Source organism: Saccostrea cucullata, unplaced genomic scaffold (genome assembly GCF_032062105.1).
Source record: "Saccostrea cucullata isolate Sc308-1 unplaced genomic scaffold, CSIRO_AGI_Scuc_v1 ctg906, whole genome shotgun sequence".
Lineage (NCBI taxonomy): Eukaryota > Metazoa > Mollusca > Bivalvia > Ostreida > Ostreidae > Saccostrea > Saccostrea cuccullata.
The window spans coordinates 586,948-599,018 of NW_026934443.1; the positions used below are offsets into that span (position 1 = coordinate 586,948).

Below are 12,071 nucleotides of genomic sequence, written 5' to 3' on the forward strand. Positions count from 1 at the left end.
AGTGCGTTAATATCGACCACATTACGTGTAATGCACTTTTATGAAAAATACAGTGTATTGCTTGGTCAATATTCTAGCAAAATATAGGTACTTGTACGATACATATTTGAAACTGGTTGGTTCAGTGATGTGATCACTTTTAGGATCTGAGAAATAAACGTTTTAGATATGTTCCATGTAGATTTTCGTAAATGTAATAAAAGGAAAATGGGCCTTTTAAGGATATAATGGAAAAATGATTATTTAAGAGCATAATTCCTTTTCCTTTCATTTTTCTTTCTAAGGTGTAATAAATTGAAAAATGTAGGGGAGCACTATAAGTGATCTACTTAAAGCATAACTTTTTTTTTTGCTTTCGAAAAAAGGAGTTATTTTGATATTTTTCATCCTTTGACTGGAACCAGGGGGGGGGACTAGAAGGCTTAACCCCCAAACATTATTTTTGCAAAGATATACACAATATAAGCATTGAAAAATGAGAATTACCTTTATTGTGGTTAAGTCCCCCACATCCACCCTAGCCCAACCACTTTCAATTTGCTACCGACGTCTATTTATAGGAAAAGGGTTTGGCTGGGAGACTTCTACCCGTCTTCTCTTCATTCTCGATAAGGGAAAATGAATTAAAAAGGTTTTCTTAAAAGATGTAATTCATAACAATTAATGCTCTCTTTTTTCTTAAGTATAAGTTCATAATTTTTGTTTATTACAATTTTTTTTTCAAATTGCGTGAATTGTCTCTATAGTAAAAAATCTTAATGTATTTTGAAAAAAAAATTTAAGTGCGCAGAGTCGGTGATAATTTAACGCTCTTATAAGTTTTCTTTTAAAGTGCGTTGTTTTTTTTTACAATTTAAACGCACTTTGACTTTTTTTTCCAAAGTGCGTTCTTTTTTTCAAAGTGCGTTACCACAAACGGTATTGCCCATTTTCAAAATGACGTATCATCTTTGTACATGCATATCCTTGTGAACGACATGGTCATAGAATTTTCTTAGAATTGACTTACATGGCTGGCATTTTCCATCTTTATAAATATAATCCGCCATACAGACACACGCGTGTTCTCTACAGATAGTACTGTTGGTTGTTCCATTGCATTGTTCGTCATAGATACAGATGTCATTAACTTTCAATCCACCTAAATAACCATTTGAAATAATAATTGCGTCTTTTATCATATATATAATTTTTTTACAACTTGAAAATGCTTTATTGCACAAGCTTATTAACGTTTATTTTAAATAAAAGACATAATAATATCTCAATATTTCACGAAAAAAAAAGACAATATTTCTTTATAAAGGTATTTATGGAGGCTTTTAAAAAAAAATAGGGAATAATTCTTCAAATCAATAAATTCAAAATAAAAAAAGGAACTTACTTTTCAAGCAATGACCATCAATTTCTGTAAATCCGTTAATACACGAACAGATAGAAAATGTTCTGTCACATTGTCTGTTGTAACTAGTCTTTATGCATTGAATATCTTCTTCACATAATTCTCCCAGATTTAATTCAACTTTTGAAATGAAAAAAAAAAACAATCGAAGGATAAAAAAAAAGTATAGTTATTAAAAATATTATGTTTCTTATTTCGTATTTTTTCTTTTTGTTATCAGATATCAATTGTTTCCTTTTTGAAGCCAATTAAAAATAACCAAAATCATTTATTGATAATTACAGTTTTATGTCAAAAGCAGTGAAAAACTACTAATAAAGAAATTTTTGATTTTTCTTTTCCCTCTCTACAGGTGCCATCAACTTGAACTTCGTCGGTTCCATACATGTATAATGAGCACTGTGCATTGTTAGAACAGTCTTTGTTATTTCTACAACTGCCTTAAATGTGTCAAAAAATATGTAATTCTTTAAAACAAGGAATAGATATTCAAAGGAAAATGATCATAGAATATCACCTATCATGTTTTTTTTTCTAATTACCCCCAACATTTGCAGTAATGTAGGCATCGTTTTGAATAGAATAATTAAGACTTTAATTACATCTTAATTACATCTGTAGAAAGAGAGGAAAATTATATTATCTACTCATTTTACAATCAAATGGGGTTTTGTTTTATTATCAATTGATTTTTTTAGTACATTGCAAAATTATATCATGGCGATAAGTATAATCTTATCTTTAATAATAATTAATATATAAAAAATAGGTTCAATACCTATAGTAATGAAGGTGTGCCCGATTTAGATTACCATTCGTAATTCTTTCTTGATGATAAACTGATATCAAATGATTTCTTTTAGATTCAACGTTTTAATCAGTGATAAACCTATAGCTGCAAAACTGTAGCTTTCCGAAAAATAATAATATATTGACAGACTGGAAAGCTACATTTACATCCATTGAGAAGAAAAGTGTATACTTATTGCACACAAAAATGCGTCGTTTCTCGATTTATTTCGCCATGTTTCAAAAATTGCCATCCAAAAATATTACTTACGATACATTCAAGAATCATTCTTTTACTACTCAACAAAACATGCCTTGTGACCGTTGTAAATAGCCCTCGTGGGTCTGACATTGAGACCATGGAAAATGTTTCCTCTCTACACTGCAATTTGTGCCGCTAGATAATTCTGTCCATCGCTCTTCGAGCAAATATCAAATGCGAAAATAGTTTATTATAGCCGATAAATATTTTACAAAAGAGCTTTTGTACATACTAGCTGAAATAAGAATTCAGAAAAAATAATCAAACATCGAATGCAACGTTTTGTGGGCATTCATTATACACTTTTTTCTAGGAGTGGCACTGTACCTCTCTGGTCGTCCATCCAATTTTTTTAAGACCAGTGAGCTATAGATCTGCATTTTTGATAATCAGAAATGTATGCATATGGTTGTAGTTTTTAACGAAATATTTTTTTCTTCATTTTTTGAAATGTATTATCCAGATATCATGAAAGGAAGGGATCATATATACATATAGGGTTATATTTATTTTTCTTCAATATTCCAGGAAATACAGAGAAAAAATTAAATGCACCTTACCATGGATCTCCTGTTCAACTTTATGAAAAATGTTTCAAATGTACGATCCTGAGCATTGGCACATGTAATTTGTTTCTAATTTGTAAATGGCATGACTTTTTTCTTGTTAAAAATTTCTAGTTTTGCCAGATTAAAAGAAAACTTCATCGAATCTTTTCCGGCATCATCGTATTTGAAAGAAACTTCGGAAACTTCATTCGAGTCACATAATACAAAGTTCGATGTATCCAAAATGGTAAAAATGACATTCACTGGATACAATTTTCAACCCATATCTATAAATCAATACCCTTACATGAAAAAGGATTATTTAAGTTTAAAAGAGAGTATTTATTAAGATAATTATTAAGATACAAAAAAATATTTCAATCTGTGAAAAAGGTTAACATACGATGAAAAACCCCAAAATACAAATCCGTAAACAGTACATCAACATATGGTCAGGGCAAATAAAAAGTTCGAAGTAGTTGTCCATTTGAAGAAAAAATTGACTCCTGATCATCGACCATTTATTTCGTTCATGAAAAATACATATCATACATTCTCTTTAAACAATTTAAGAAATTAAACACGTTGCTCATGCTTTCAATATAATGAAATAAAAGAGAGTAAATTATTATTATTATTTTTTAAAATATTAACGAACAAAATCTTCCCCTCTAATATGAGACCCAACAATGTAGAAAAAAATGAGGTATGTGCGGAATACATTTCAGGCAAGCATATAATTTATTTTCTGTCAAAAATCCTTGGACAATTCAGTGGTAAATAATGGTTTAGCAAACGTATAAAAAAATGCCAGCCAGAATTTGACTTAATGATTAATGACACACTGAATTAACGACTGATTATTTCCAGATCATGACTAGGAGCACATGACGGATGTGACCGGTGGGCAACGAATGCTCACTTCTTCATGGCATCTGATCCCACCTCTGATGTTTCGGAGATTCGTGTGCTCTGTTCCTATTTTGTAATGTTTATTTGTCATCTCTCGAGAAGGACACATTAAGTTTAAATTTCGGATATGAAGTCCCAGCGTAAGCTGTCATTAATTAACCGGTAATCCTCGGCTAACACCCCTACTCTCCTTACAAAAAGTGCAAAGCACCAGCCATTCAAAAAGCGATTCAGTTTTCTAAATAAAGACTAGAATAAAGAATTGAATAAAAGTGGCATTCTTCATAACATCACGTCAAAAACCTTTTTTTTACAGGACACGAGTCCTGTTGTTGTCATTGTTTGCATATTTACAGGGAGTGTTCAGTTGGTTTAGGATGTACACATCACTGAACAAGCCCTGACAATTTTGTTGAGTTGTTTTCGCGCTCTCATATTAATTTTTATACTCTGAACATACCTTGATGTGGTTTTCCTATTTTTTAAATTTTCCTAGATGCACAACAGCCTATTTGCTTTTCTTAAATATTATTAGTAAAGTTTGCTTTGCTTTGCGAAATTGCAAGGATATTGTGTTAATCAAAAGCACCTCGGACTTTGTAGATTTCATAATTTCCAGATAAAAGAGGTTTCTAAACACGATTTTAATATATTTCGGTGTTTACGTATAATAATGCTTTAGCAACATATGAATTTTAAATCTGCGCCCAAGATCCCGGCTTCTTGAGTTCTCATAACCTATAACTATTTAACTGTTCACAGCAAGTCCTCTCCCTTATCCTCAATTTTTGTTAGAGTATAGTCTAATTAATGTGTTTTTATTCAAAGGGTCTATCTGCTTGATATAGCTGAGAAAAAAAATGTTACATTCCACGATTTATTCTGTAACATCAATGAAACCAAAGAGATGACAATTCAGGCTTTCTAGAAATCCAAACATGTGGGCTTGTGAGCTTGAATACTGTTCTTTATCTCCAAATATTTCCTTGTATTTTGCTGATTAGGTCTTTGTATCGACGTACCACAGAACTTACAAAATAATGACTTTAAACGAGAAAAGCGGGAAAGGCATTTTATTCTATACATGCCGTTGTGTAAATTTTAATTAAAAAAAACAGCATTTACTTGTTTACCACTCCATTACTTTTCCTAGTGTACTTTTGCATACTAAATCTTCTGTGTTGAGGAATTCCGCTGCCTCACCCAGACAAATATAACTGTAACGAATAATTTGTGAATTTGACAAAAACAGAATTGTATTTTCTAGTCATGAGAATCTAGCGTATTATAACAATTAAATACAATATTCAAATATACTTATTAAGAAATAATCAAAATCTTACGTTTTGAATTCATAGTTATAGACTCCAGTGATTGATACGAGAAGATGCAGCAGTCTAAGCCAAAAATCTGTATAAAGTTATTGTAAAAAGTTTCTAATATCACAATAGTTTAAACTTTTTGCATTTTGATGGGGGTCTATTCAATGTATCATTAGATATAAATAACATTCTTATAAATAAACATCACACGAAAACACTTTTTTATCATTATTTCTTTATGCAGAAATTAATGTTCTATTTATCATCTTGAAAAGGATATAATTAAAGTATAATAAGCACCTACATGTAAAGTACAACTCTATGGTCACACAGCGGACATCAAATCTTAAAATTATTCATTATTTGTTTATATTTAGTTGTATCTTACATCAGACGATAGACCGACATGGGAAATTTAGTCCCAACTCAGTGAGTTGGTAAAACATCTTGTTTATATAGAAATCATCATTCTTATAATTAAATTTACAAGAACTGCGAATTTATTTCTGCTGTACACAAATAACAGTAAGCTTACTTTATCTGAGTAAAAGAGTTCCATTTTAAATTTGGAAATTCTTTAAATTCATTTGTCAGCATATAATATTCTAAATATTTTATAACAATGTATTTGATTCGTTGGATATTGTCTAACTTCCTTCTTGCGAATTTTTCACTCATCCGGAGACGTCATCGTATGCCAGTGAAGGGCTCAAATTTAGACCTATACTCGGCACTCAAGGCCATTGAGCAGTGAGGGTTCTGTATCGTGCCAGCGCCCACCGTGACACGGGACCTACGTTTTTAAGGTCATATCCGAAAAACCCGTGACTTTTACTTCTGATGCCGAGCGCTTGGCGAAGTAACAGTCACTACCTATTTTTACGTCTTAGGTTTCACGCGGCGCCGGGAACGGGAATCGAACCCGGGCCTCCCGATCAGGAAGCGAACGCTCTACCACTAGGCTACCGTGAACGGTCAATATATTTGAAGAGTGATATGGAAAAATGAAACCACTGAAAAACAAACGTTGAAACCAATTTTTTTTTTCAATGGCAACTACACGTAGGCCTACGACTTTTCAACATTGAATACAGATCCCCATAAACATATTCAAAGTCAAGAATATTTTTTTTTAATTTTGTACATTTCTTTTTATAAATTAGCGAGATTTCTTACCTCTCATATGTCGACTCCACATATCCTTGTATATTTTAAAAGAAAATCCCAGAATCTGTGCATATTTTTTTTTTCATTTTTGGATGATTTATAAATCAGTGTACATGTATAGACTAAAAAGGCCAACTAACAGCTTAATATGGTATTTGACGTCGGTTTTCCCACCCTAAACTTTCGTTTTTATGAAGTTGTTTTCCGCTATCACGTATTATATAACTTTCATACTTCCCGTCTTATTCAAAATTAAAGAAAATGCTTCGAACACTATGACAATTTTCACTGGGCAGACTATTTTCATATACATTTAAGTTGATGTTGAAGATTTTTAACAACGTCGATTAAAGACAACATTTTGTTAGTTTTAGTTTTGTTCAAATGACCTTATTTACAATTAGAAACTTGTAATGGGTCATATCCTGGTTGACTTGTTTCATTTAAATTGAAAGGCCTTTATTTCGCAGAAAAATAACTTTTTAAAACTGAATTTCTCTTAATATTTTTCTTGATAAAGCTGAATCATTATCAATAATCATAAATACTTATTAAAAAAACATAGTATAATCTATTTTAAATTACTGAATTAAGTTTGGTCGCATCAATGAACAGTTACGTGATAAATGCATAGTATGTATACTAAATAGAGGTCACAAACAAATTTCAATATCGCAAGGGCATACCCTTGTTGAAAATGAAATGTCAAGCTATTATTTGTTTCTGCATATACCTTGTAGTTTCTAAAAAGTGGTGATACTTTAAATACTAGTAAATTCGCTGTTATTTATTAAAATTTCATGTAAATAGACGCATGTCGAAATATAGCTGACCTTTACCTAGTATTTTGTGTACATTTAGAGTCATGCTCTCGGTTCAAAGCAGTGCTTAGCACTTTGAAAGTTAACGAAAATATCAATATGCAAAAAATGGTAAGGATCTATTAAGTGTATACCCTTGCGAAATGGCGAATTAGTTAGAGCCATCGATGTTATATATGCGAAACATGTACCAAAACACATTAAAATTCATTAAATAAATTCTCTCGATATTTTTTTTTTATTGAATAATCACACTAAACAGAGGGTTTACAATTGTATCAATAGCCTACCGGTATCTAAAATCTGTAAATAATATATTGTTATACATGTATAATGAAATGCAGTTTTCAATATAAAAAATACTTGACTGTTTATCACAGCACATAAAATAGGTCACTTTTATCAAATTTAATGATGTCTTGTCGACAAGTTCGTTAATTGCGATCACCGATTTGTATACTGTGTGGGATTTATTAAACAGCTATTTTTAATGTATTGACAGGTTTTTTTGTTGTTTTTTTTTACTTATACAGCTTGACGTTGCAAATTATTTCATTTTCTTGTATTATGAGACATATCTATATTTCTGGGATGTCAACGTACACGTAAACATTTCCCGTAAAAGGTAAGCCATGCCCCCTTTTGAGGCCTTAACAATGTTGCGTTGCATACCAAATCTCATTACAGATTGTCCTATCCACCTTATCAATGCTCTCGACAGTTTTTGAGTGGTTAACAGGAAATGTTTTTCATCTAGGCACCCGATCCCAGCTTATTATTTTGGGATTTCCATGTTACGAAGACTGTTCAATAAAAATGCCATCGGTGCTCAGAACCCCCCCCCCCACCCCCCCACCCCCGGTTTCAATGATTTAGTCTTAATGATTTCACTTATTTTTTTTTCTTTTTAATTTACCCTAACAAAAAAATACTATAGTTAACTATAGTTAACTATAGTTTACTATAGTTAACTATAGTGATAACTTTGACACTTTGAAAACTTTGATTTACTATAGTGATAACTTTGACACTTTGAAAAACTTTGACGAAAACTTTGACACTTTGAAAAACTTTGGCGAAAACTTTGACACTTTGAAAAACTTTGACAAAAACTTTGACACTTTGAAAAACTTTTACAAAAACTTTGACACTTTGAAAAACTTTGGCGAAAACTTTGACACTTTGAAAAACTTTGGCGAAAACTTTGACACTTTGAAAAACTTTGGCGAAAACTTTGACACTTTGAAAAACTTTGACAAAAACTTTGACACTTTGAAAAACTTTGGCGAAAACTTTGACACTTTGAAAAACTTTGGCGAAAACTTTGACACTTTGAAAAACTTTGGCGAAAACTTTGGCGAAAACTTTGACACTTTGAAAAACTTTGGCGAAAACTTTGACACTTTGAAAAACTTTGGCAAAAACTTTGACACTTTGAAAAACTTTGACGAAAACTTTGACACTTTGAAAAACTTTGGCGAAAACTTTGACACTTTGAAAAACTTTGGCAAAAACTTTGACACTTTGAAAAACTTTGGCAAAAACTTTGACACTTTGAAAAACTTTGGCGAAAACTTTGACACTTTGAAAAACTTTGACGAAAACTTTGACACTTTGATTTACTATAGTTAACTATAGTAAACTATAGTTAACTATAGTTAACTATAGTTAACTATAGTTAACTATAGTATTTTTTTGTTAGGGTAAACACGTCTGTAACATTTTAACCCAATTTCTAAGTGTTCTTAGAACACATTTTTGAATATTATACTTTCATGTAAATTATTTGAATCTGATTGGTAGGGAAATATTTGTTAAAAAACAAATTATTACCCCCTGAATAATGAAGACACTCCGTCCAGCGTAGCAACAGTCTACATTGCTTGACGACGGATAATATTCCAAAAAATAGCGACAGCGCTTAATTTATGAGCGCATGGTTCACTGTAATGTGTATTTGGATAAAACATTTAGTATAATATAATAAATATTGCATGTAGTTGAGTGAAACATTGAAAATGTTCACCCCTCGAAAACCATTGTTAACGTCGGCTGCGCCTCGGTTGACAATGATTTTCTTGGGATGAAAATTTTCAATGTTACACTCAACTACATGCAATATTTATATATTATTACACTACGTATACTAAAATATGACAGATCCTATGATTTCCTGTACTTGTTTTTCTCTGAATTTTTGTTTAACTTTGGAAAATGAAACGGATCAAAGGTTGATATCCGGCGAACATTGCTGGTGTGATAAAACATTAACTTTCTGTTTCACTCTTCATGGCTTGAGGGTTCTTACGCTGTCATGAAGAAATTTAATGGATTTGATTCCTGACTCTGGTTCCTTCCTCTCATTAACCTTTTGATTTTTTGCAAAAAAGTTTGCTTTCTAGATTCCTCTAGAAAATGAACTGACTCCTTGAATAAGAATTTGAACAACAATTCGACTAACATTTAAGAAAAAAGCATGTAAAACTGGTTTTGTGCTCTTGCCATTCTTTGCTCTCTTCAGGCTTTTGCTGTTTTGTCAAGTGCATCTTATTGTAAAATTGTTTGCATTTCAGACAATCATGGATAAGTATACAATTTTTTATTTATGAAAAAAATTTTTAAATATTCTGCACGCTGTTGTTTTTACTCATTTTTCAAAACATAGGTGACCTTTGAGTATTCAGCTTAATTACTGTTCAATGTTTCATTAATATATTGTGAACTACCCCCCAAAATAATGCATATCAAATTTGCTTAGCGTCGTAGAGTCAATCAAACATAATCAGGGATAATTTGTTGAATTTTTGCAAACATTACATTGGTTGTTGCAAGTCCTTGTCGCCAAAGACGGTACACATTTTTGATGCCCGTTTTATAATTTTTGTTCATTAAAATCCACCTGCTCATGTGTGTATGAAATAGACATTAATTGCTGTAAATTTTATATATTTCAATTAATATTTCTTAGAGACTCTTAACAAGTTTTACAGCAGCTCTAATGAAGCGTTTAATTTTACTCTAGTTCACTTATTCTTTACCATTTATTTTTAATGCAGTATCTCGAACAGACCTTGTTTTCCAGCTTCCCACAATGAAACTATGAAATGAAAAGTGGTCAGATAAACTGTTTTTAATTCATAAAAGATAAAAAAAATGAGAGAAAGTCAAGCTTAATGTCATGTGATTTGTATGTTGTATGTCATCGAGCTCATGACATTATTTACTGAACAGCCCTTACTGAAAAGTAATCGTTAATTCCGCCCGTCCTTGCGTCCGTCTGTTACGCTTTGGGGTACCCATCTCTTATCCGCAACTCCTCTCATACCATTGAATGAAATTTGATGAAACTTTCACAGAATCTTTATTACACATTGCCATTGCATTTGTGCACCTCCTATTTTACTTTTTGATCCGATACATATTTTAGGTTTTACGGCCACAGCAAAACATGGACTTTGCCATTATAACTATATGGCGGCGGGGGTATCATTTAGTGAGCTCATTGCTCATAGTACCTCTAGTTTTCACTGTCTTGCCTTGTCTGTGGTTTTAATGAGATAGAAAACTGTTATCATTATGCATTTCATTATTTAAAAACAATCGGTTTTCATACAAAGTGTTCGGCCGTTCCTTCCATACTTAACTCATTATTTTATTTTCAAAGTCCCCTTTCCTTTATCCTATCCGTGATCTAAGTACTTTAAGGATTATTTAAGGTATCTGTTGTATTTCTAAGCATGAAAACTGCCTAAATAATGTGTAGTGTAATAATCTTTCTAAAGTGAATAGATATGCATTTTTTTATAATATGATCTCAATGTTTCTCGATAACCTTTCATTACGTTTCATTAAAATTCTTTCAAATAGTAATATATTTTCTGAGGACTAAGCATTGTAGTAGAGGTTTCCCTACATGTTTTATGTATCTTTTAATTGTTATAAATCATGAAAATTCAAATTTACTTTTATGATCAAATTTAAAGCAGATCTGTTCTTCAATTTTAATTTTATCAAAAAAGCATTTTAAACATGTCTTTTCATAGATTTATAATAGTCCATGAGCCACCGGGGGTGGTCGGTACCCTTTTAGGTGAATAAACTTTATAGTGTTATTGGTAAGAATTACCCCTAACTAGCAATAAAATGTGTATACACCCCTACTAATGTTATTGTGATTTAAATTCAAAACACGTGGTTTAGGTTGATCTATTCAAAGGTTATAGGGTAGAACCGGTTTTATAAATAAAAATGGCAGTAAACAGGATATTGCTATAGCCTGTTTCTTTTGAAAACATGTCCTGTAATAAATGTTTCCAGGCCTTTCTGAAAGACTTTCTTCATTTTCAACAGAAAGGGGGTGGCTTAAGGAGGGGGTGTTAAGATAACAATATATCTTATACTTTTCGGCGAAAATAAGAGCTCACTAGTGATCGATTCGCTGGTAAAAAAAATGTATTTTATCATCTACACTGACAAACCTTTGTTTGCCTTATATAGCTATTGTTATAAATGCGCACAGAGGATCTTACCACTAGCAACTGACCAATCGTTGGAATGAAGAGCAACGTTTACGCCAAATACATGTTTACATTTTACTTCGAACACGTGGTTCAGGTCAATCTATGATCATGTCAATGGAATACAAAATAACTTTTAAAAATGTTCTTAAGAACAAAATACAAAGATAAGAAACTATGAAAGAAGTTACGGGCGTTTTTAATTTATTGTTTACTGGAAAAAAAAGTTTAATAAAATGTAGTTTGTGTCTAGTTCAGAACACCAGCGCTTCAAGGGTAAGGAAAACGAGCAGCATCTCTTATGCATTTAAATGGACAAAACTTTGTTTAC

General features: G+C 31.5%; 1 long non-coding RNA gene across 1 annotated transcript; it reads right to left on the reverse strand.

Annotated features, from left to right (window-relative positions):
- Window positions 1-5,032: 5,032 nt before the first annotated feature.
- LOC134240759 (uncharacterized) lies at window positions 5,033-6,485 on the reverse strand. Its single transcript, XR_009986514.1, has 3 exons — window positions 6,412-6,485; window positions 5,257-5,323; window positions 5,033-5,130 (listed from the first exon to the last, which is right to left on the reverse strand). It is a non-coding gene; the product is annotated as an uncharacterized LOC134240759 (long non-coding RNA).
- Window positions 6,486-12,071: the final 5,586 nt, after the last annotated feature.